The following is a 23,979-nucleotide window of genomic DNA, read 5'->3' as shown; positions in this document are numbered from 1 at the left end:
AGTCACCTGAGACAATTATTCAGATACTGTATTGTATGCTAAGATTGCTTTTGAACAGCTGCAGAAATGCTTAGCAGAGACACACTCCCTAAAGCCCTGGATGGGAAATAAAAACAAACCACACAGCAAGACAAGAGTCTGCATCTTGCTCTGTCTTTTAGCTTGTAAAAAAGGAGTTGTGTAAGTGATTTAAAAGTTAATTGGGACAGGGACCATTTTTCATTTAGTGGTCCATATAATGCCCAGTAATAATAGGCTACAAATTCATATTCAGTCACTACCCAAACACAAATCCTCTTTGGGCAGAGTTGTGACCCAGTGTATGGTGCTTTGCCAGGCAATGCTCATTAAAAAGATAAAGAGGTGATAAGATAGGGATGCAATTATTCTCTCTAGTAGTGATGATGTTCTTTGGTGCAATCCCATTTGCAAAGAGCATAACAAAATCCTTGGGTAGAAATGGGCAATTTTCTTTCTCATAGCTTCAACCTTGCCATTCTGATGAGTACTATGCCTTAACAAAAATACCATTTCTTTTTTTCCCCTCAAGCCATGATAACCATGGTTTCTCTGTTACACACTGTTGCAACTAATTCATTTCCCTGCCATTGCAATTCTAACTAGTCCTGGTGAAAGTCTTTTGGCTGATATAACACGTTGTGGCTTAGCTTGACATTCTATGTTGTTTTAAGTCTCACCGTACAAAGAGATATTCATCTGCACTGTCTATTTAGCTTGAATAAAGAGTGCTCGTAAACACATAAAATTTTATGGAATCTCTTAATAGCTATCTGGTCATCAAATCCTGCCTCCAGCTCTGGACTCAGGAGGATCTGGCAGTATAGCAGAGGGAGAGAAGTACTTTTGCTTAGTTTGGTCTCTGAGAACAATCCCTGCTTCTTTTTTTTCTGCAGATGGGGGCAGTTAGTGGGGCTCGCTAGGGTTTGCTAACCCACTCCTCTGTTGTATCATAACAACTTTTCTCTTAAGACACAGTTTGAACATTTCCTTAGCATTTTCTGCCAGGATGACCCTGCAGGCAAATTCAAGCTGGGACAATATTTTGTACTAAATACAGTGTGTGTTATGTTGGGAATTTAGTGGCTGAAAGACTGCTTGTTCACTTTTTACTGATGCGCGCTTCAGTGAAGTTGCACTTGATTTATAGCTGGATAAGCACAATCAGAATCAGACCATTGCTGCTCATTTCTGTGGGAGCAGGACTGGGCCTTACGTGCTCTTGTGCTCATTATATGCCTCAGTATCAAGTCTCACAGCTTTGATTCATAGAGTCCTCTTTAATTTGGTACATGCAGGCTTCCAGACTAGATCACATAACAGCAGGATAACAATCCTCAGGAGAGCATTTCAGTTGAGAAATTCATGAAGAGGGTGACTTTGCTGCTTACTTTCAATGACACTTGTGGAATAGGAAGGAGAAGTGAATGAAATGGAATCGCCAGCCTGTTTCAAAATGTATGCTCTATTATACAGCGGATGACAAATAGCACCCTCAATAACCTAGTTCTGGTAGCTGTGCGAGTTCTTGTTGGGTTGTTGTTTTTTCCCCCACTGTAATCTGTCTTTTTACATTTAAGGCAAGGTTTTCTTACCTGTGTGCACTGCACACAGGAGCTCTGAAATAGTCCCTTATGCCCTTCTGCAGAGAAGGTATCCACAGGCCTTGCCTGGGGTGGAGGTAAGCAGGAGGAACACAGCCTCTTTCTGCCATGTGGCAGGAAAGGCATTGTATTCACCCCTTTCCTCCTATCTGCAGCACTCTGACCAGGGGTGTTGAATTCAGAACGGCAGAGAAGTCATGACACTGTGAGCTGGTACAGACCTAGGGCAGGTCACTTCCTCATGGAGCAAAACCAGGTTTCTTCCTGCTGCTTTTCTGAGCCATGAAAAATCCCTCCTTATATGGGAAGGATTTCAAGGCAATAACCTTGCCTTCTTTCAGTGGGAATGAGCCACTCTCCTGTTGGCTAAGGCATTTTACTGTATAATTGGGTATAGTGAAGCTGAGAGAAAAATACATCCTTAACAGTAGCTATAGTGAGTCGTCTGTATATATATATATGTATAAAATGACTGTAGGAGCTCTGCAGTAAAGGAGGATGAGAAAGTGTTCCTAAAAGGAAAATAATCAGCTTCCCGCTTTAAGGACAGCACGATTTTGCCCCTTTCCGTGGAAGATTGGCTTCCCAGCCTGGTAGCTACACTAAGAGTACTGGGAACTGAGCTCTTGATGCTCTTCATCCCATCCTTATTTCTACACAGATGCATATTTGCAAGTGAATATATCTTATTATTGGCCTCTAACAGTAGCAGGAACTGTCTTTGTAGAAGAAAAATTACTTTCTTGTGAGGCTCAATAAGGGATTTTGGTGGCATTACACATTGAAGAGAGAGTTGTTGACTGTATCCTAAGAACAGAACAAAGTGAAGGTACTTGACATACATCCTCTTCTTAGTCCATGTCATATTGCCCTGGCAAAAGTGTCCCAGAGTATGCAGATCATGAGCTAGACTTTTAGCTCTAATGAAGTAAAGAAGCTACAGGAAGCTACAAACTTGATGATCCATATATTGTGAAGGAGCATGGAACACAAAAGACAAAATGAACCATAGAGACCCATGTTCTTAATGCTGCTGGGAGGCGTCCTTCAAAGTAACTTGCCTTCCAAAAAACCCGGGGTTGGAATGCAGTAAGAGAAAGGATGTGATGCATGTTAAGAGACAGGAAAATTGTGGTAAAGTTGCTTCACTACTACTAGTGAGATTGCATGACTGCTATCAGATAAACCAAGTTTGGATGGGTATGTATTTGGACACTGCAATCCAATAGAGACCCAGGTAGTAATGCATCCTGATTTCAGAATTAGTTCCTTTGCTTTGGTGGGTTTTCATTCCGCGTTCACTGCTTCTTTGAAAAGAGTTATTTTGCCATGCATTTAATTTCACTGCCTCAGGATTCTGTATATGTGCACTCAAACTGTTAGTATTTGTGGCAGTATGCTTGAAAATGGTGCTTTTAGTAGTAAAAAGTAGTCATATGGGTGCAGATCCAATCATTTACTGCCTTGACCGAGGAATTAATTTGTTTCTGTTTCATCAGGTGATCTCACTGACAGCAGTTGTACAAAAATTATTCATGCCTGTTACATATTTTCTTCCTGAAACTTTATAGACCATTTGAGCTCAGAGAAATCATCTAGCAAACAGAAATTTTTCAAAGCCTCCTTTAACCCTTTTTAGGGACTTCATGTGTGCATATATTTTTATGTTTTGTGCTGTACTGTTTAGACTCAGAAAGGGATCATAAAGAATAATGGCCTTGCTCAGGTGTGCACAGTATGGAGCACTGTACATACATACAGTTACGCTGAGGCAGTTATGCAGTAGTTCATGAGATACAACAAGCACAAGTTGATTCAATAATAATAATAATAGTATGGTCCATATTGGCCAAATTCCATTTGTAATGCTTTGTACTGAGTAGAGAGTTACCTGATTAATCAGACAACTAAAGCTGAGGACGGGCAGGCAAATGACAGTCTTCCTAAAAGGGCAGATAATACCTAGTATGTTGCTTCCCTGCTCCATATCCCAAGGACAGGAATAGAAAGGCTTGTTATACCCACCTCAACAATGACCTGAATGAACTACAAGAAGAGGTGAGAGAATAACCAGTCAATAATGACAACTCAGTTCTTGGATCCTCCTGTGAAGCCTGACAAAAATGCTGCTGCAACAGTCACATACTGTCATTTGCTGGGAAGTGAACTAAGGTCCTGAACTTGTTTCAACAGCCAACTGAACAATTAATTGTCAGATGATGACTTCTGGTCACTAGCCATCCTGACATTATGATAGCAGGGATGAAGATTTGATGCTCCACTTTTACTTCGGGCTTCGTAACTGTCTCTGTGTGCAGTAGCTTCTGGTCCTTCTGATTGTGATCCAAAATCTACCAAAGTCAATGAAAAGACCAACTATTTTAGATCTTTGTGTTCAGTAAATGTTAAATACCCTTTTCCAGAAAACGGTATCTAAAGTCAGTGAAGTTCAGGTCTGAATCACACATGGTCCTTCTAGCTCCATGTTGTCTGGACTTTGGTGACCCAGAATCCAACAACTGTCTCACCTCAATAGCTCTGTTGAAGCCTGTTGCTGAGTACCACACCCAGGTGTTCACAGAGTGGTTTTTATCACAAGCATCTGTTTTAACACTTAATCCATCCTCATCGATGGGCCGTCTTTTGAAGAGGAGGCTTCAGATGTTGTGCTCACACTAGGATGGAAGCCAAGTTCTGTCCTCCTTTCTGCTGAAACTGACTGTTCTTCCTAGGCAAGGGTGCAGAACTTTATAACCGTTACACAAGGAACTTGTTAACAGAGTTAAGTGACTACCCCAAGTTTGGGGGTGTAGGTTTTTACCATCCTTCTTTCATTTTTCTCAGCTTTTAGCACTGCACTGCATGATGCACTCAGTCACTTCATTGCCTTCCCAGGCTACAGCAGTGAAAGTCAATGGCTGTTCAGCAGCATAAATGGGCCCCTTTATCCGCTCTGCATAACCTTATGACCCAAGGGCAGATTTTAGCCCCATATATTTAAATTATGTATATATTCACCATTACTCTTAGTTCATGTTTTCTTTACATCTTTCATGAAGTTACTTCAGTCATTTAATTCTGAATTTTCAGGTGCACTGTTTAATATTTAGGCTCTAAAATGCCTTTCTGAAATTGTGCCCGCTCTGCTTTTGAAGCCAGTTCGGGGACTCTTATCACTCCTCCTTACCACTCAGTATTCCCTCTATTCTTCACATGACAAGGCAGATAAATTGATATTAATGCTACATAAGTGAGGTCAAGGGCACATTACAGTGGCCTAATTTGCCTGAATGCAGTCTTTCTGCTATTAGCCTTCCACAGAAGGTCCTGTTAAACTCTATGGACATTCCATTCAATCAGTGCAGGTTTCCTTTCTTTACCAGATTTTACTGAATAAACAAGCCACCTAGAAAGTTTCATGACCTTTTATGATAAATTCAGAAACATGTAAAATATGACTATTGCTAATGGGCTATTACTCACTTGAAGTCAAGTCCTTTGACTATCATTCTTGCAGAAATAAGAGTAGTTGACTTGTTTCTGTCACTGCAGTAGACCTGATCCAAACCCTATCAAAGCCAACAGATATTTTTTTTCTAACTTGTGGGGTATGGCTCACACTCAGCTTAAGTGTCTCACAAAGATTTCAATTATTTTTATGCTTTTGAAAAATAAGCCCAGTCACACCTCCTTTAAACCTGAATTTTCCCAGTGATAAAGAAGGTTCATGGAGTAGATGTTGAACGAGTAAGGCTTATAAGCAGTTTAACTCTCACAAGTGCAGAGAATGATAGCAACTTCCTAAGAACTTTACCCTACAACAGCTAGAGATAACTTATCAGAATAAACACTGATGGGACAAAGTTTCCATCTAGTGAGTCCATGACAGCGAGGAATCTCAACATCTCTTACAAAGCAGCAAACTTAGATTTTCACTTTTTGTGCAATAGTTTTAACAAAGAATACTGGTTGGCTCCCTGTGTAAATTCCTTAGAGAATCAAAGTTCATTGTATAACACTGGAAGGAAGGAAAATAGTATTGTGTTGTAATGTCTTTCTGCAGAATGAGTGGTGGTTAAAATGCATTAGCCAGGGGTTTTCTTAGAGTCTTTTATCAGTTTGATTTACGTATAGGCATTGATGGAGGATTAGGACTGGTTGTAATGAAGCATGGTTTAATTTCTCCACTTTAGTTGTGTCATCAGTGCTCTAAATGTAGCATGCTTTATTAAAAATAACATGAGTACTGTTATTTGATATTTTACTGGAGCAGTAGCTACATGTTCCAGGCTAAACACATGCTTTAAAAGCGTAAAATAAAAGTCAGACCTGTCACAACACCTAAAAGTGGATATATATGCTTACATGAGCAATCATATTAATGTCAATATTATTAATTGACATTAATATGCACAACAGACATTAATGCATTAATGTATATTGTGCACAAATTTAGACATGACCGTAACTCATTGCAAGATTCAGGCTTACGTAGGAGCAGTAGTAAATTTTTTTAACTTTTACTACTAGTTTAACAAGCAATAAGAGAGGGTGGTGGGAAGATCCAAAGGTTAAGCTCTGTACGTGCTGAGGCCTGATTATGTACTGCTTAACCTAGTGATGATTCCTGTTACATTTGTGGAAATACCTGTAAGAAACTACAGAGCGATTTGGGTAGAAAGAGTTCAGGTATTCATGGAAGCTCCCTGTGTGGGCCTTATGGGGGCTGGGTGAGTTGAACTTCTCCCACAGTGCTTCCTTATGACCTGCAGGTATTGACCTACGCATTTCAGCTTTGTTGATTCTTGTGATCATGTTGCAAGTTCTTTGACACTTGATGTTCTTCCTGAAATCCAAATCCTTTAGGCAGGTGAATCTGTGAGAATTTCTCTTGGTAATCCTTCCTGAATCTGTTACTTTGGATTTAGCTTGGTTCAAAGCTAAACTGGCAACTGTTTCCCCTCATTTTTATTTTAATTTGACTCTCCCTGATCTTTATATTCTCTATTAAAAGAATATTTTAAAAACTGCAAACTCTTCAAGGCCTACTTTTCTGGTCAATAGAGAGTGCCCTCACATCACATTGCTCTTAATGGAAATTAATTGTATCATGCCTGTAGACCTTGGAGCAATTTTGTAGATATTAGATTCTTAGACATCTGTGGTGTTTTATTATTGATTAAAGAATGAGAGGAGATCTCATGGCTTAAGACCTTGTGCTGGGATTTATGAATTACTTTTTTCCTATGTGACCCTTGGCAGGTCATTGAATCTGTCTTTCAGTTTGCCATCCATGAAGCGGGGAATAACGATGATTTTCTGCTGCTGCTCTTTGTCCATCATGCCTACTTAAATAGTTCGCTCTTTGGAACAGGTCTTGTTACTTGCTGGTGCAAAGAAATCTCATTCTGAGTTAGGATCCGGAGCTGTAATACAAATAATTAATATCAGCATTAAACAGTCAAAGGTATTACATCCAAGATGCATTTGGCCTGAGGCCCACATAGTTCTTAAAATGATGGATTTTTAATTGATTATTTTGGAATGAGACCTTTTCTCAGAGTAGCTAAATCGCTTAAGACCCACGCACGCTAGCTATATTTAGAGGCGAGGAGGTGGCAAAGTAATTCTTAAAGTGCTCTGTTTCTAATAACCCAGGTGAGTGACAGTCTGTGAGCTCTGCCTCTTTTAAAACAAACATGACTCACAGCCCCCAGGCGGCAAGCATGTGCAGGTTAGAAATTGTATTGAACTGTCCACATTCAACAATAATCTACAGCCATAATCGTAAACATTTCATTTAATAATTTCAGGTTAGTACAAGAAGGTAGGCATGCTAATGGCTTGGCATCTGTAATAACAAAATGCAAAAAGACCATGTAAAATCTGTGTAAGGGGTTTAAGGTGAGTCTGGAGTAAACAAGGCAATATTTTCATTCCACAGCCCTCCTCAATGCATCTACAAAGCAGAGATGTAACTGGAGTATCAGGCATTGTTATGAATTCTGCATAAACTACAAGAATAAGATAATGTCCAGAGTCCAAACCAAAGGCAAAATGTATATGGCCTTCTACATGCATTGATGTTTAATATCTGTTGAAATGGACCTCCACATATGTGGCTGTTTCCCAGGCATTTCTTGTCCAAAACAATTACTAACACCCATGAATGATCTTGCTCTCAGAGAGCATACCTGGTGAAATGAAGCTATGTCCTCAGAGACTGCCAGGGAGGTGCAAGGGAGAGTGAGTACCACCCTAGCCTTTTCACATCTCTGACCAAAGCTAAAAATAAGCAGCAAAATGGGGAGAAGCTGGTTTCCCAGTGGGAAAAGAATACTGCTTTATGTCACTTTTGTTCCTGAGGACAACGGGCCCAAGCAATTCTTATTTTGTGTCCTAAGCTTGTCACTGACCTTGGCATCCAGCTGCATTGCACTGCTTTCTCTGAGATTACCCAAGGCAAGCTCATCTCGGGGAATCTAAGAAGGTATTGCCAGGAACTCCCACTGATGCAACAACTTTCATCACAAGCTGCAAAGTTAAAAGCACACTTTAGTCTTAACTGCAATAACAACACTTGGCCAAGCTCTGGAATAGCTACATCTTTGTTCCAGCAGAGTCTCATTAAAGAAGTTAATGGCTACACAAAAAACGAAGCCAGTTCTAAATACTTACCTTTTTAAGGTAGTTTCACTAGAAATTAGATATAGTCCTCCTTGTCCCAAATCACTGCCTCTTTTTTAGTAGTTCCCATGTTTCATTTCCCAGAATTTGCATTCAGTGGGCATGAAGCGACATTTTTATGTGGTTTGCCAGTTAATGCAATACATGTAACAACACTGAAAACAGGTTAGGTCGAAGACACAATGCAGAGGTTTTGGTTGACAATTTCCTCACCTCCTTGCTTCCTTTAGAGGAAACACAATATTGATTTTGTACTTGCCTCCTAGTTCTGTTTCGCTGCATTTAACCCAGTGACAAGTGAGAACTAGGCATAATATCTGCTTAACAGCAAGAACACACCCAGCTCTTCCACTGTTAGTGAAAACTCCTAACGTCAGAAAATCTGGTAAACGTTGCTCAGTGGTTTTGCACCAGACTAGGAATCAGTGCATTTTAAAACGTCTTCTTCATGTGGACTTGAGGGAGCCTGACAGCTCTGGAAAATAAAGGCTTAGCACCATGTAGCAAGGACTTGGTAGTGGAAGCTGTTCAGTGTCCTCCCGCCTATCTGCAAATGTGCCTTCAACTCTGACCCCCTTTTACTGGGTGGTTTCTTATGTAATCCTTTGTCTTTTTAAGATTTATGTGCATAAATAACTGTATAATACTTCTATATAATCTCTTCCATTAGTGTAAATAGGCTTCCAACCTCTGAAACTACCAGGGTATACCAGATACAAGGTTCATCTGGTTCATGGGCATCTTATACAAGCTAAGATCACCTTAATAAAAATACAGGAAGACTGAGAATTAGTAATATCTGCAACATGTAGTGCTTTATGTAATATCTCTTTTACTGGCAGTATTTCGTTGAAGTTATTGCATAAGATTCAGATTCTGTTCTACTTTCAGAAGTTCCTTTATTTCCACACCACTACAGTTAACTATTTGTGTGCGGCTAACCAAATTGAACTACTCATTGTCTTTGTCAGTTTGGGCTGGTCAGTTTACAGTCACTATCTGAAGTATAAAATGCAACATCTTTTCCAAATATTTGTTCCTCAAAATTAATAATTCCATGTATAATTTTCATTGTCTGTGTAAATATCCAGTCCGTTTTTGTTATCTTATCAAGTTCTTGGCTTCCAAGAGAAATTAATTTTGAAGTCCAATTATATGCTGGGTAAAAAGGTATTGTTTTTTCAGGGTTGGATTTTCTTCTTCCTAATGGCATTGAATTGAATTTGTCTTCTGATTCTGTATTATGAGGCAGTGAGAAAATAACCTCCCTATATCTTAGTTACTGATACGCACTTTCAGGATTATCCTCATGGTTTTATGGTGCAGCAGTAGACTTTAATAGTCACCTGAGACAATTATTCAGATACTGTATTGTACGCTAAGATAGCTTTTGAACAGCTGCAGAAATGCTTAGCAGAGACACACTCCCTAAAGCCCTGGATGGGAAATAAAAACAAACAAACCACAACAGCAAGACAAGAGTCTGCATCTTGCTCTGTCTTTTAGCTTGTAAAAAAGGAGTTGTGTAAGTGGTTTAAAAGTTAATTGGGACAGGGACCATTTTTCAGTCTCTCTGCCCAGGATTCAGTTTTATTAATGTATGTAGAAAAAGTATAATATTCACGGTGACCTTTTCTCCTAAACCCAGGATTCTTTCAGTGCCTGTTTACTCCCTTCAAGTTTCTACTGAATAGGGTGTTGCCCTGGGTTGTAGCTTCTCTTTCCTACAAGAACTTGCTTCATTTGTCTGCCCCCATGATACAGAACTTTTCTCCTGAAATTGTATCGCATATAAACCATTAGCCTAATCAGTCCAACTCTTGAGGAAGCTGATAAATCAACAGTAATCTAAACCCCAGCCTCCGTTCAAGTGCCAGCCTGTGTCAAAGGGCTTTGGAGTTCATGCCATTCTGTGTAATGAGGTCTGCACTGGGAGGACAGGGAAAATGCGCCTTGATAGCTGATGAATGTTTGAGTCTCTTTCTCCTGAGAAGGACTGTGATTTTCTTGCATTTCAGTAAAATGCTTAAAAGCTAATTTAGTCAGTGTGTTGGTGGTGGTTAGATGTGGATGCTTGACCACTAAAAACTGAACTGGCAAGCTACACGTTCCTTTCTCCTTAAAGTCACTTAAGAGAAGGGGAAATGATTATCTAGAGTGAGCTGTCAACCTTTATGCCAGCTTTCCTCCTGATATGATTTATAAAACAGCTAAGATAACCTCTGGGGGGGAGCTTTGCAATGGAAATAGCAAGTGATTTTTATTCTAATGAACATAACACTGTCACAAGTTTAAAGTTCAAATCTGAGGTACGAAGGTTTGGGGGAAAAAAGAGCCCGTAAAATATGAATGTGACAGCGTATGTGTTCATTGCCTGCACAATGTATGAAACAGGAGAAATAGGCAAACTTTATTTTTCTAATGAGGTTTAAAATATTTTTCAGTCTTTATCAGGCAAAAGTTCCTCGATACTGGTTGTTTTTTTGTTGCGGTTTTTTTTTTGCTTCACACTCCCCTGTTGAGACGAGGCATTTTTCTCAGAGCAAGTTGTGCACCCTTTGGTCCTTCAGCATTGCAAAATGTACTGTCACAATTGGCACTCATTAAATAAGGCTTTGTTGGTAGCTGCAGCCAGCGGGGAGAAGGCTGAATGGACTACAGGAATTTAAACTCCTGGAGAGGGCTTGTCCTGACCAGCATTTAGAAACACCAAATGGGGATTTTTTTGAGAACTTACTTCTTCTCACTCTGTTAAAAAAAAAAAAAAGAAAGAAAGGAAAAGAACAAATCACATTACTGGGTATCCAACAGCTTTCATTTATATCTAGATTACTTCAGAACTGCTGTAAAAAATAAAAATACACCCTTTTCTAGAAATTCTTTCCCGGGGGAAAAAAAAAAAGTTAGAATGTCTATAAATCAATGGCAGGTTAACCTGTCCCTGAACTTACCCAGCATATTTCTTATGACGAGAGCTGTATGAATGCAATTTAGATAGTCAGTGAACCATAGTATCTGCAGGTTTGCTGGGGCTGATAGCTTTTCATTGTCTGGTCAATATCTTTCTGTCTCAAGGCTAGAGTTGCACTAGATCCTTGCTATTAGCTGATATAGAAGGACTCAGCTGAGTGGAAAAAATATAGTGATCTAAAACTTTTAACAAAGCTGTAATAAAACTTAGAATAATTTTGCTTATTAGCCTCATTTTCTGAAGGTATATCTCACTTTGGAGCCTTGTATTAGTAGCTCTCATGTTGTACTAGCTTCTGGGTGCACTGCCTTGTTGGAAATGGTGTGGTGGTGTCCCGTAGCGTTCAAGAAATCTGTGTTGGACTCTTCCTCAGTGACCCAGCCACTTCCATCCAGGTACAGAAGGGGACACTGTGCATGTGGCAAACTCCTGCTCAGTGGAAGCATGGAACTTTTCAGCGAGACATCAGCTGAATGCTTATGACCTGGAAGCAATATTGAATGTATCCTGAAGAAAACGCCTTCTGCTGGTTTGGTAGGGTTTGTGTGAGTTGTACAGAAGGTGATCACAGCCAGTAAGAATACATACATGCCACTGCCATGCATTTGCTTGCTGTGGAGTCCTGCCATGATGAAGTTCCATTACTAGCAGCAATATTAAGTTGGATCCCGCTTATTTCTCCTTCTCACACATAAGCTGTGAACTTGCAAACGGGTACCCAATAGCCTGAAGGCATAAAGAGTTAAAAATGAGGAAGCATAGAGCTAAATTATGTTCTCCAATGTGGCACATGATTGTAGCTCACTTTGTCATTTTGTGAAAACTAGAATATAGTCTAACCTATTTTCAAAAAAACAAAAACATGCTTGGGCAGTATTTTCTTAAGCCTTACCTGCTTAAGTAACTGATGGGACAGATGGTAGATAAAAGAAAGCTGGATCTCCAGGAAACCCCAATGTCCTTTTTGAAATTTTGAAAAAAAAAAAAAGAAAATGAATAGATCCTATAATACTCCAGCTGTTCCCAAATGATAGACACCACCACAGCATTAGGAGGTTAGTATTTACTCTGGGAACCTGGCTGCATATGGGCAGGGAGCAGCAGCCAGGTGACAAGTACCCTGTCCCTCTGTAGCACAAAATGCACACCGAGTGGGGACAATGTAGCTTGGTATTTCTTTCCACAGTAATGTCTCCTGAGGTATGATCAGCACAGGTTTGGATTAGGGAATGCAAAAGCTCAGTATCACAGCTTGTTGAAAAATCAGGAAAACACGGGGAAATCTTTCTCTTTGTTATTTAACAAAGTTTGAATTTCCACAGGGGAAATGAAAGCAGTAACTCCTGATAAATACCAAGCTTAATATCAAAAAACTTTGAAGGTAATAAAAATAAGCATCCTCTCTGTTTTTCATTAGCAGGTGACTGAAGCCTTTTTGGGTCTCTTATTGGCACAGAGAGATGCTAAACGCAGTATTTTGCCACCATCATGGGATGATTTATCTACAGAATATAATTTTTTATGACACTATTATACCTCAAGTGGTAAATAAGGCCTTGCCTGTGCTCCAAAATTGTGCCACTTTAAACATACCACCGTAGTTAGAGTAATACAACCCATAGGTTGTTGTTACAGCCCTGTAAAACAGCATTCAGTCACGTAGTCGTCCCTGTATAGCAAGGGGAGCTATCTGTGGTGATTTTCTATTGCATTGCACATTGAAGTTTTTATTGGTGTTACAGTAACAGTGAAAAGAAAAAAGGCAACCAAAATGTTATGCTGGGAGAGGTCTTGAGTGCAGATAAGGCCCAAATCAGAAAGATTGTGAGCAGCTTCAGGTACAGACCATGTTTTCCTATGGCCACGGATAACGGTAGCACATTATGGGCTGTGTTAAATATCATTAATGATGACAAGACTGTGGCAAAAAAATTTCACTGAGGCAGGAAAATGTAAGGTTCCTGACAGTAGCATCAGCAGCCTTACCGCTGAGCACAGAATTTCTCAGGATCCAGCTCTTGTGCAGAATAAGACCATTTTATGTCTGCTAACTGTCAGCAGTCACAGTGTCACCATGTTACGAAGCCGCTCCTGAGGGCTGAATAGAAGTCTGTGCCATTGTAAAAAAATTGCTAAATATCTTGCGATACTTGGAGTATAGTATTTGTTTTCTGACTTCAAATAGGCAGTGAAAAACAATTCTTGCCAAGGGTTTCTGATAAGGATTACAGTTGGGTAAGCTTTTTTTTTCGTGTCTGATTTTGGAAAAATGAGAGTCACTTAAATTAATTGCCTTTTTGCAAGGCAGAACTATTTAGAGAACATCTGCCTGGAAAAATTCTGTGGGTTCAGGACAGAAGTTATTCTCTCAACAGAATGCTCAGTACCGGTGACAGAGAGGCTTCAAACAGTGTACCCCACACATCAAGCCCATGATCTGATTATCACGCTGCTGTATATTTTATAAAGGTGCTTTTTTTCCCCCCTCCCATGTTAAATTCGGAGTCGCTTTGATTTCATTCATATGTAAATAGAGCCATGATTTAGGATCTTAGTGTCTCCTCTGATCTTATTTAGGATTCTTCGTTTCTATATTTGGTCCTGCTGTTGATTTGCAAGTGGGCCACAAATTCTCTGTATCATAAATGACCCATTTCTAGTGTGGCAAATAACATTCCCTGCCTATCTGACAGAAACGTGCCAGACTTAATTAGCAACAGACCATGTTTTCAAAAGTGACTATTTGGAGACATCCTGTGAAAACTGAAACTCTTGAAGACTCTCAGGTTGAGCCTCTGGATGCACATTCACACTTTAAAATTCACAAATAAGTTGTTGAAAAACAGTTGGTGCTCTGATAAGATGCATTTTAAACACACTTCTATATATCATAGCAAATATATTAATGGCTACCTTCCTATACATATTCTGAAACCTAATGCTTTCCCTTATTCAATGCCAAAGACTTGAAATCCTACCTAATCTTCATTGATATATTCCATTTTCTCTCACAGAGAAGGGCAAACTCTGCCAGACCTACTGAGGTTTACCTGCAAAATCCAGAGGTGAAACACACTATGGACCATGAGAAGAAAGAAGTTTTAAAGTCTTAAAACTTTATATTCAAGCTTAGATCTGCTCAGGATTTTACAACTCCATGAAAGCATGCTTGTGTGACTGCCAAAATCTTTCACTGTGAAAAATGTGTGTTGTGATTTCATCACCAAACTGGAAGCAGCAGCCACTTGCACAGCACACACAAGTGCTATACAGCTGTTTTCATGATGGATCTCTTGCTTGCTGACCTGATTTCAACTGGTGTCAACTCAACACAACACTGTAAACTTCTTTGGATGATTAGGAAACATTCCTCTGAACTATGCGAACAAACATGAGCTGCAAGCACTGTGTTGGGAGATTATCTTACAAATGTAACGTATCTGCAGTAGGACTATGTAACTATGCTATTTTTTTCTTCTGTCAGCTGCCTGAATATTAACAGATAGTTGCAACCATATTAAACATCTCCCTGCCATTTTTTTTTTCAGGTGGAATCATGATTCTTTTGGAAGGAGCCAGACCAAGTCATGTGCTCTATCAACCAGAAGTAAATGTAAGAACCAATCTGAGTTCGGTGTTTATTTTGATGTAGTGAGGTAATCTGGGAGGCATAAACTCATTGCAAGTCTTCCGTGAAATGTGAACTTGAAATTATGGAAAGCCACTGGAACCAAGCTTATCCCTTGAAACACTTGCCAAATAAGCTAAATATCTGTCTGTATTTAGTAACTGTATATTCCTCTGAAATCTCCGTTTTGTATGCCCTGGAAGGACTGTTGGATTTGTAGCACCAGCATCTTCAGAAGATGCCCCTTGCACAGGGCATTGTCCATCCCCTCCCTGTTCCTAAGTGCGTGCCAACTGCAGGCAGCAACTACATCCATTTTTGCTGGTTTTAGTGCTTCTGGCCAGAAGCTGCTGGGGCTCTAGGCACTGGAACATGGAGGAGGAAAACTCCATTTCCCAACTGTCCCAGCTAACCTCCACCTAGCCTGCAGGGTGGGGAGGGTTAAACCAAAAAAATCATAATTCAACTTCGTAGAGTTAGTCAGTATTTTGAACCTGTGTTTGTGGCAGCTTTGGAAGAAGACCCCAACGTTTTTAAGCTCTCATTGATGGAAACACCCATGCTGGCGTGTGTTACAGCTGTTCCAAAGTCCAGCTGTTGGCCTGAGGATCCCAGCCCTGGTAGATGATTAAAAAGAGATGTAGACACTGGAGCATCTGTCACTCCTGACTTGAAGGCAGTCCAGCCAGCAGGCTGCCGTGGGAGTGGCGGACAGCAAGGCAGGCAAGTGTTGCACAAGTCTGGCCTGATAAGCATGCATCTGCCGGATTTGTGCTTATCTGAACCCATGTAATGTAATTGTTCAATTTTTAGAGAACTGGCATATTCTAAGAAAAATACATTCTCGCCAGCGTCTGTTTTTTCACATCTTTCTTTGCCTCTCCATTCCCCCCAGAGAAAAGATGGCAGAACTGTGGAAAGGGAGAATGAAGAAAAAGGTGGTGGTAACAAAAAGGAGTCTGGTAACAGACTGAAGAGGAATAATGATACAGAAATCTCAGTTCCTGCTGCTCTCTGCACAGGAATAATAAGAGTTTGCTGGGATAGAAAAAAGTAAACAGAGGCCAGGTTAAATTGGAGATAAGTATAAATAACAGCAGGGTGGAAGAATGGAGAGGATGGGGCAGAGATTATAGCAAAAGAAAAAAGGTGGAGACTGGAAGGAAAAGGTGGAAACCAACCTGATTTCCTTAGCTTAACACTTGGGGTTAGTAGCAGCCTGTAGCCCTACCCCTCTACTTTATTCACTCCACAGTTTCCACACTCTGCACAAAATAAAGCTGAGTTTTACAGAAACTGTCATTTCAGGGCAGTTATCCCCAGAGTAAATCCATGGTGGCTTTGAGATTATTAACAAATTTTATTTTTTAATTAAAGACTCTTCACAACCCAGGGAAAAAAAAAAGACTGAACAGATTTCAACAGGTCATCCAAAGTTTAACACTTACTATTTTTAAAGTACTTGTCTTAAAGTCTTACTGCTCTCTTAAGTATGTTTGTGGTGTTTTGTTTGGGAAAGGAGACTGAAGGGGATTGCGTATAGCAGATAGAGAGATACCGTGGTAGTAAAAATTAAATGTAATCTTTACTAAAGGTCTGTTTGCAAGATGCTGAGGTATTGGTTCCTTTTACATGTGTGCAGACTGATCTCTTGGGCCACTTCCAGACATTTTAGTATTAAAACCTGAGGTCTTCCCTCCAAAATTGACGCCCATTGTTACACATGGAGAAAGGCAAGAATTTTGAGGATATGGCTGTATCATCGTTAAACAGCGTAGCCCATGTGGTCGCCTTGTGCATTGCATGGCACCTAGGCTTCTCCTTCACCATTCCAACTCAGCCAGAGGAACTGGGGGAGGAAATTAGGATGTCCCTTTGCTTTTCTTTTCCTGCCAGATTCTGGTGTGATAACCAAAACCTGGTTTGCATTCCTCCACCTTCAGCTCTTCTGCCACAAATATAATAACTTGATGTACGTCTCACTAAGAGATTTTTGTATCTAAGATCTTCAAAAAGTCTGTCAAGGAGAAAGCAATAGGGGGAAAAGCTGAGAAACTCAAATGTGGGTTTAGGTCAATGTGCAGTATGAATGTGACAAAACTTTACTGATGTATAAATGCTTATGAATCTAATTGTAAAATGCAAGCACCTAATACCAAATTTATTTCATTATTATTCCCTCTCTGTCTTTCTTTTTGAGTTTAGCCTTTCTTCCTGTAACAGTATCAATTATTTTTCAATAGTGTCTTGCATCCCACTCTTTCTCATCTCTTTCTCAGTACTACCCTTTTCTCTGCTAAATCATCAAAGATATTTTTGTTCTTTTACCTATTGTGGCAGAGTCTGTAAACACAATCTTACAAAGAGAATTTCTAAGTATAAGCATTTGTGATGCATTTGCACTAAAAGCTTTGAATTGCTATCTTTGATAAAGCTATTTGGTCTGATTATATTGTTTTGGAATTGCACATTCAAGCGCACCTCTCTAAAAAAATTTATTTTTTCAAAATGTAGTATATTGCATGTCTCAGAATGGGGGAGGATTATTTTTAAATACTGTGTAATCCATGTAAGTAATTGTATTTCTATCCTGAAATTCACACACCACCAATTAAGAGTGAAATTTAAAGTTGACTTTTTAAAACCAACAACTCCTAATCTTAAAGAGGTATCAAATATAAACAGAGTTAATAATAATTATTCTGGTTTTCATTCTTTTAAATTGCGTCCGTTCTTTGAAGACTGTACAGACAAATATTGCAGGCGGTTCTTGTATTGAACACAACAAGCATTCTGTGTGAGCGCTGAATAGTGGGTGTAACAGCTATTGATGGTTGTAGTATATTTTTTAAGCAGGAATTGAAAACAATATTTCCAAATACAAATTCAGATCGCTTTGACTGGAATTTAGGTGGGAGTAACTATACTTTTGGAAATTCAGTGATGTCTTTAAACTGCCATAAGTAGTCAGGAAAAAGTGTATTCAGGTCAGATCAAATAGCAGAGGCCCAGAAGTACAGCCTTCTATAAAGTTACACAACGTATTGATCTCAGCATTTGAGGCATGGGCAAACCTTCCCTTCATAAACCTTTGCAGCTGAAGACATCACTACCCTGGGACAGACATCACAGCACCCAACAGTTCCATCAGTGGAAAAGATTATATGAGCCTTTTAAATCCGTTTCAGTCAAAATCAGTCAGGTTAAACAATAACTGAAGTTGAAAAAGTTAATCCACTATGTTTAGGTTGAAGTTAATTATCAGGGCTTTTTACCTGTCATGTTCAACGGCGAGACATCCAGAGGAATTAAGTACAGATGCTGCACACACTTACATGCTAACAAAATACATTTCCTTACTCTCACACATCATCAGTGCAAGCCATTGAACATACTCTGAGTCTCGTAATGTCCATTGATTTTCAAAAGCACCTTCTTGTCAGATCTGAGCACCCTCTACTGAGAGTGTCAGTGCACCTTTAAAATCATGCTTCTGCAATAATGATTCCTTAGCCATGTCCTTTTTTTTTTTTTTTTTTAATAGCAACATACTATTTTCACTCTCTACTAACTTGGTATCCGGTGTCCCTCTCCTTTTTCTATGTATTGATGGCTTTAAAACAGGGAACTGAACTGCTTTTAATAAAAAAGCATGCTTTGTTTGAAATGATAGCTAAATCACTTATAACATGTAACAGACACTAACCTGTCTTGTCTCCAGCAATAAATCAGTAGCATATATGATGCCTTATCATATTGAAAGACAACTACGGGTGCTTTATTATAAGCTGTACAGTGGTTTAAAACTCTGAAGGCCAGAGATCAAATGAGGGTTTCCTTCTCTTTTTGCCTCCATACAGTGTACTCCACCTCTCCATTGCATCTCTTTGAAGGACCATAGGAAGAAAGCACTAGATGGATTCAGTGACAGCATTTTAGTGAAACTCATAAGCGATCAGGTGATGAGTTGTGTTGTGTTGAAATCTGGAGGCATCAGTGCCAGAAGGCTGGTGTCTGAGTACATCCCGTGCCTTTCCATGGGCATCAGGCAGCCGTAGCTTTTGCGGGTTGATGTGAAGACTTGGGGGGCTGAGCACGTCTTATAAGACTAACCATTCTCGCATTGAGACTCATATTTGGACCAAGGATTCTGCCTTTTGCTAAGGTTCCTGTGTGCTAGTGGACTAACATGTGGAGCTGTAAAAATCCTAGAGGCAGAAACGGTGAGATCTAAGCCTCTATGCAGCCCTTTTCTCAAACTCTGGTACAAGGGTACTGGGAAAAGGAACAACAGGGAAGAAAGATGGAGAGATTATGATCTGTGCCACTGACTGAACACAGTGTGTTATCCCAAGCACTGGCTGACTTCCTCGGAAACTAAATAAAACTGTTTATGTGACCTGCTGCTGCACACAGACTATGCTTTCAGAAGCTGTGCATGGAATTCCACAGAATTATTACTAAAATATTGAGCATTTGTCATCTGCGTTTGAAAATTAGGACTCAGAAGAGCTGATTGCAGCAAAAGGTGTACACGTTTCTCTACAGACCAGTATGCTTCAAACATCCATATGGTGAGGGTGGGAGGCCTTTAGTGAATTCTATGGTCTCACTATGCCATACAGGGAGAAGACAAGCAAAAAGAAGGCTGATTATTAGGATGCGTATACATCTACATCTAAACATGTGGAAGTAACATGATACAATCCTCCTCAGCAAGAGGGAAACTCCTATTGACGTGCCTATTTCAAATTAGGGATGAGCCTTATTCCCAGGGGTTTTAGATCTAGGGTTCTTATTCAGGCTCATTTTTCTCCACAAAGGTTTCAAAAGACTGGAGAAAATCAAGTAAGAGCTCAGCCTGGATTGTATTGTCTGTAGTATCCTAAGAGCTACATATTACCCTTCCTTATGCTGGATTAGGTACTAGGAGTAACATTTTGTACTACTTGTCGTTTGCTAATTAGGTGTGCTGGGACATCAGTCAAAGGTCATTACGGTAGTTAAATGCAGGTGACACAGACGCCCTGACATAGCTGTGTGCCAGAGGAAAAAAAGCAGCAGCATGTGGCTTCTCACTTTAGAAGAAATATGTGGCTTCCACGTTGAATGTCAAACATAACAGAAAGTTTCAAGAACTGCCTGCACTTGGGAGGTCACATCAATATCCAAACTTGCCCAGACCTGTTTAGACTCATGGTTTCAGTTCAGATCCACGTCTAGAAGATGCATCCTGAAACTCTTAGCAAAAAAAAAATTAAAAATATCTGTGTCTGGATCATGCTTGGTACAAATTTTCAACCTGTCTGTCTTTACTGCAAGAATAAAAGCTAATTTTGAAACAGTTCTACTGTATATATCCTCCGATTAGGAGTGTTACTTCAGTTTCACTCTTTTTAGGCAAATTGCTGACAATGGAGGACATTATACCCAGTACTCCAGACATGCTGTCATGAGTGCTGAGCAGAGTGGAAGGATCACCTCCCTTGACCTGCTGGCAATGCTGACACCTTTCATAAAGACTGACTCCATTAAAAAAAAAATTAATATGAAAATATTGTCCATTACTAGGAGAAACTTTCAATTCTGCCAGTTTCTCCCTTAACCACACCACATGAGGTTCTCTAGACAGGGTCTGTAGTAACTCACAGAGTTTTCAGCTTGTGGATATTCAAGTTTGCAGATGAATAAATAAAGTTATGTTACATTCTTTCCTGTACCAGTTTACAAGGCTGAAATGTGTAGGAATGGATGGGGGAAATAAAAATAGTTTTAAGATGGCTATCGGAAACTTTCTGTTATCAGCTTTTATGCGATCATCTGTTTATGAGAATTTCATATGGACAGATTATCTGGAATTCATATGACCATTGACCCATCCCATGAAAATTTGTGAGATTCCAAATATTATTTTGTGGGCAAAACTGAAAACAATCAAGTATTTTTTTTTAGCTTTGTAAAAGGATGCCTGCTCTAGCATTCAGCGCTCTTTTTCTACCATTCTCCTAGATCCAGTGTGCCAAACTCCTTTTCTCAGGAAGTGTTTTCTCACTCCTGTCTGTTGAGGACTCTCTATGTTATAGACAAAATCAACTATTCATTGACATAGAGCCTTGAATTTGCTGCTCCCCAAATTCAGGAGAGCAGCCCTAATCTCTAAGTTACAAAGTCAGCGTCCCTACAGCTCATAAAGCTTTACACAATGTGTTACAGCTCCAGCAGGAGAGATTAAGAGACTATCTGGGCACTGCAGTGGTTGGAAAGCTCTTCAGTGAGGTGGGAGATCTACTGTCAGTCCCCTGTTCTGATGAATATTTGCTTCTAAAAAAGATGCTGATATTTTTTCATGGCTTCTCTGAAACCAGTTACATTGGGTCAGGGATGAATTTAGAGCAGAAACTCCACAATCACATAGTACTTATATATGTGTTTTAGAATACTAACCAGTCTACTAAACGGACTAGAATATAAATGAACTGTCACTATGGGAGAATAGTTGAAATCATCTTGGATGTACAGATAATATTGTCTCAACTGTGAACCCTGCTTTAGAATCTCATTTCAGTCTGTACCTAAAAATCTATATGTCAAAAGAAAATATCCCAAGTGCCATCTACAAACTGTAACATGACACAAAAAAGCCATCTTTCTATATGATAGAGCTACTTCTAATTTTCCCATTAGACCAAACAACATCATAAAGAATATCTGTCAGCAACATGATATAAAACCATACCATGCATCGTGAAAAATAATTGCAATTCAATTACTCCTGAATTATAAAACCGTCAACTAGGTGCAATAAGACAAGAGCCTTAGAACGGATGAAAAACTGCTTAGCATAGATAATTATATATGTTTGAACAAAGTCCCTAAAATAAAACATGCAGTTTGAAGGAATGGGGTAATCATGCCAAAATAATTCTCACTTATAGCAAAGGTTTGAGGATCAGCAATTCTAAAACCATCTCCCTGAAAAAAAAAAATTATAAAAGTAAATTAGCAAACCATTCTCACTCATAGAGGGCAAACACAGCAACTGGGTAAGAAACTACTTTCTTTCCCTCTGTTGTCTTCTTGCTTAGATTCTGGTTGGCAAAGTATTTAATGTTCCTGCTCTGCATCACAGAATGGTTGAGGTTGGAAGGCATCTCTGGCAATTGTCTAGTCCACTCCACCTGCTCAAAGCAGTGACCTACAGCAGATTGCTCAGCACTCTGTCCGGTTGGGTTTTGGATATCTCTAAGGGTAGAGACTCCGAAATCTCTCTACACAACGTGTTCTGGTGTTTGACAACCCCGTAAGTTTTTACATGTGTTTAAATTTAGTTTCCTGTGTTTCAGTTTGTGTCCATTGCCTCTCATCCTGTAACCGAGCACCACCGAAAAAAGCCTGACTCTGTCCTCTTTGCACCATCCCTTCAGGTATTGATATGTCATATGCATTAATAAGATCCCCCCCGAGCCTTCTCTTCTCCAGGCTGAACAGTTCCAGCTCTCTCAGCCTCTCCTCATATGTGAGATGCTTCAGTCCCCTGATCATCTTCATGACCTTTCACTGGACTCGCTCTAGTATGTCCGTGTCTTGTACTTGTCCTTGCGCTTGCTTAGGTACTGTGGAAAAAGCTAAGGAGGTTTTGCTTCCTGTCAGTTCTGTGCTTTAGCCACACCCCCTGCTTGAATAGGAGAAAGAGAGAGAAGAACATTTCACTGGGAAAAAAGTAGGATTTGGGGAGAAATGGCTGCAGCAGTCTTTTGTAGGACAAGCAGAGAAAAAGCTTTTTGCAGAGGAGGTCCTGTCTGCACTCTTCACAGGGACCTCCTGGGCTTTCTCGAGAGATGGATTTGGTTGTTGGTATGTTACCTTTTGGCAGAATGAAGAAGGAAATGGCTTTCCCACATGATTTTTAATTGTGACTATGCAAGGAAAAATAAACAAATATACTTCTCAAAATATAGCTTTACCCTAAACTAAAATCTCACATTGGTCACGCACTTTCACAGACAAAAGTTGCCATAGAACAAGACAGCCATTACATCTACCCTGCAGCAAGACAGAACCGGGCTAAGGTTCCTGGTTACATCTGACTAAAGTATGGAAAGTTTTGCAAGAATACTTACCAAAGGGAGAATAAAATTTTCCAAAGACGATGTGGTACCATAGTCCCAGAGCTTCCCAGAGAATTTCTTACATAAGCAGCAATTTTAATAACTAGTTATTTAATAGATGTTATTTTTTCCGCCTTTGAAGTGTACTTTTATAATGTTTAACAGATGTTTATAAAGTATAAAACAGTTCTATTTGAGTAGATTTGCTAATCTATCAGATTTCACAAATAGGCTTTCTCAACCTCCTGATGACTACATTTCAGTTTCTTAATTGACCTTTTACGTTATTTACAGAGCACTTGGGTTTTGTGTGTATTTGTTCTTCTGGTATGTAGTCAGACAAATATTAGTCAGCTTTTTTAATGATGCTGGTGAGGTTCTTCAGAAGCATCAGATACAGGTTTCAAATGCATGAACTCCAAAAGAAGCACCATCGTATTCTATCCCAGTTTTGATTCAAGACTATCTGCACAGCAGGCAGAGTATTCTGATACTGCAGTGCAGAAATTGCTAAAATGGTTGTCTGAAGTAAGTTTTTAAATAGAAGAAGTTCCATTTTCCCCCCATGAAATAGGACATAGGACACAGGAAATAAGACACTGTCCAAAGTGACACCTAAAGATAGAAAAAGAAAAAAGAAAGGTGACAGAAAAAGGCAAAGTTCATACTGGAAGTTAAATCTATTTTTTTTTTAATATGAACCTTTGCTTTACCCCTTCTACAATTAAACTCCGTCCTCACAGCCATTTTGAAGTCCTGTGAAGCACCGTCACAAGTGGCAGGTCATCTCCAACCTGTATAAGACCACGGCTTCCAGCCCTTGTTTCTGATGCCTCAAAAGACTTGTAATTAGCATTTGTTGATTTTTCCCCTACTATGGATGGAACTGCAGGGAAGGAAAAAAAAGAGAGAATGATATACCTAGTATCAGAGTGCCTGATGCTTTCTCTGAGGCCACACATT

The 23,979-nt window shown here is 39.6% G+C and overlaps 1 protein-coding gene and 1 long non-coding RNA gene across 4 annotated transcripts in view; one reads left to right on the top strand and one right to left on the bottom strand.

Annotated features, from left to right (window-relative positions):
* Positions 1–23,979, top strand: part of SLC15A5 (solute carrier family 15 member 5) — a 63,805-nt gene that overhangs the window by 2,151 nt on the left and 37,675 nt on the right. For 2 of the 3 annotated variants that reach the window (XM_064459211.1, XM_009506128.2), the window contains exons 2-4: positions 14,829–14,893; positions 18,769–18,867; positions 22,252–22,332. The gene's annotated coding sequence lies outside the window, so the exon portion shown is untranslated. Of the gene's footprint in view, positions 1–14,698; positions 14,712–14,828; positions 14,894–18,768; positions 18,868–22,251; positions 22,333–23,979 lie in introns of those variants that run through there. The other variant, XM_064459201.1, reaches the window with a different exon arrangement.
* On the bottom strand, positions 6,529–8,282 carry LOC135315260 (uncharacterized). Its single transcript, XR_010374690.1, has 3 exons — positions 8,039–8,282; positions 7,817–7,907; positions 6,529–7,048 (listed from the first exon to the last, which is right to left on the bottom strand). It is a non-coding gene; the product is annotated as an uncharacterized LOC135315260 (long non-coding RNA).

This window comes from Phalacrocorax carbo, chromosome 1, assembly GCF_963921805.1.
Source record: "Phalacrocorax carbo chromosome 1, bPhaCar2.1, whole genome shotgun sequence".
NCBI classification, from domain to species: Eukaryota; Metazoa; Chordata; class Aves; order Suliformes; family Phalacrocoracidae; genus Phalacrocorax; species Phalacrocorax carbo.
This window is presented reverse-complemented; position numbering and strand designations above follow the sequence as displayed.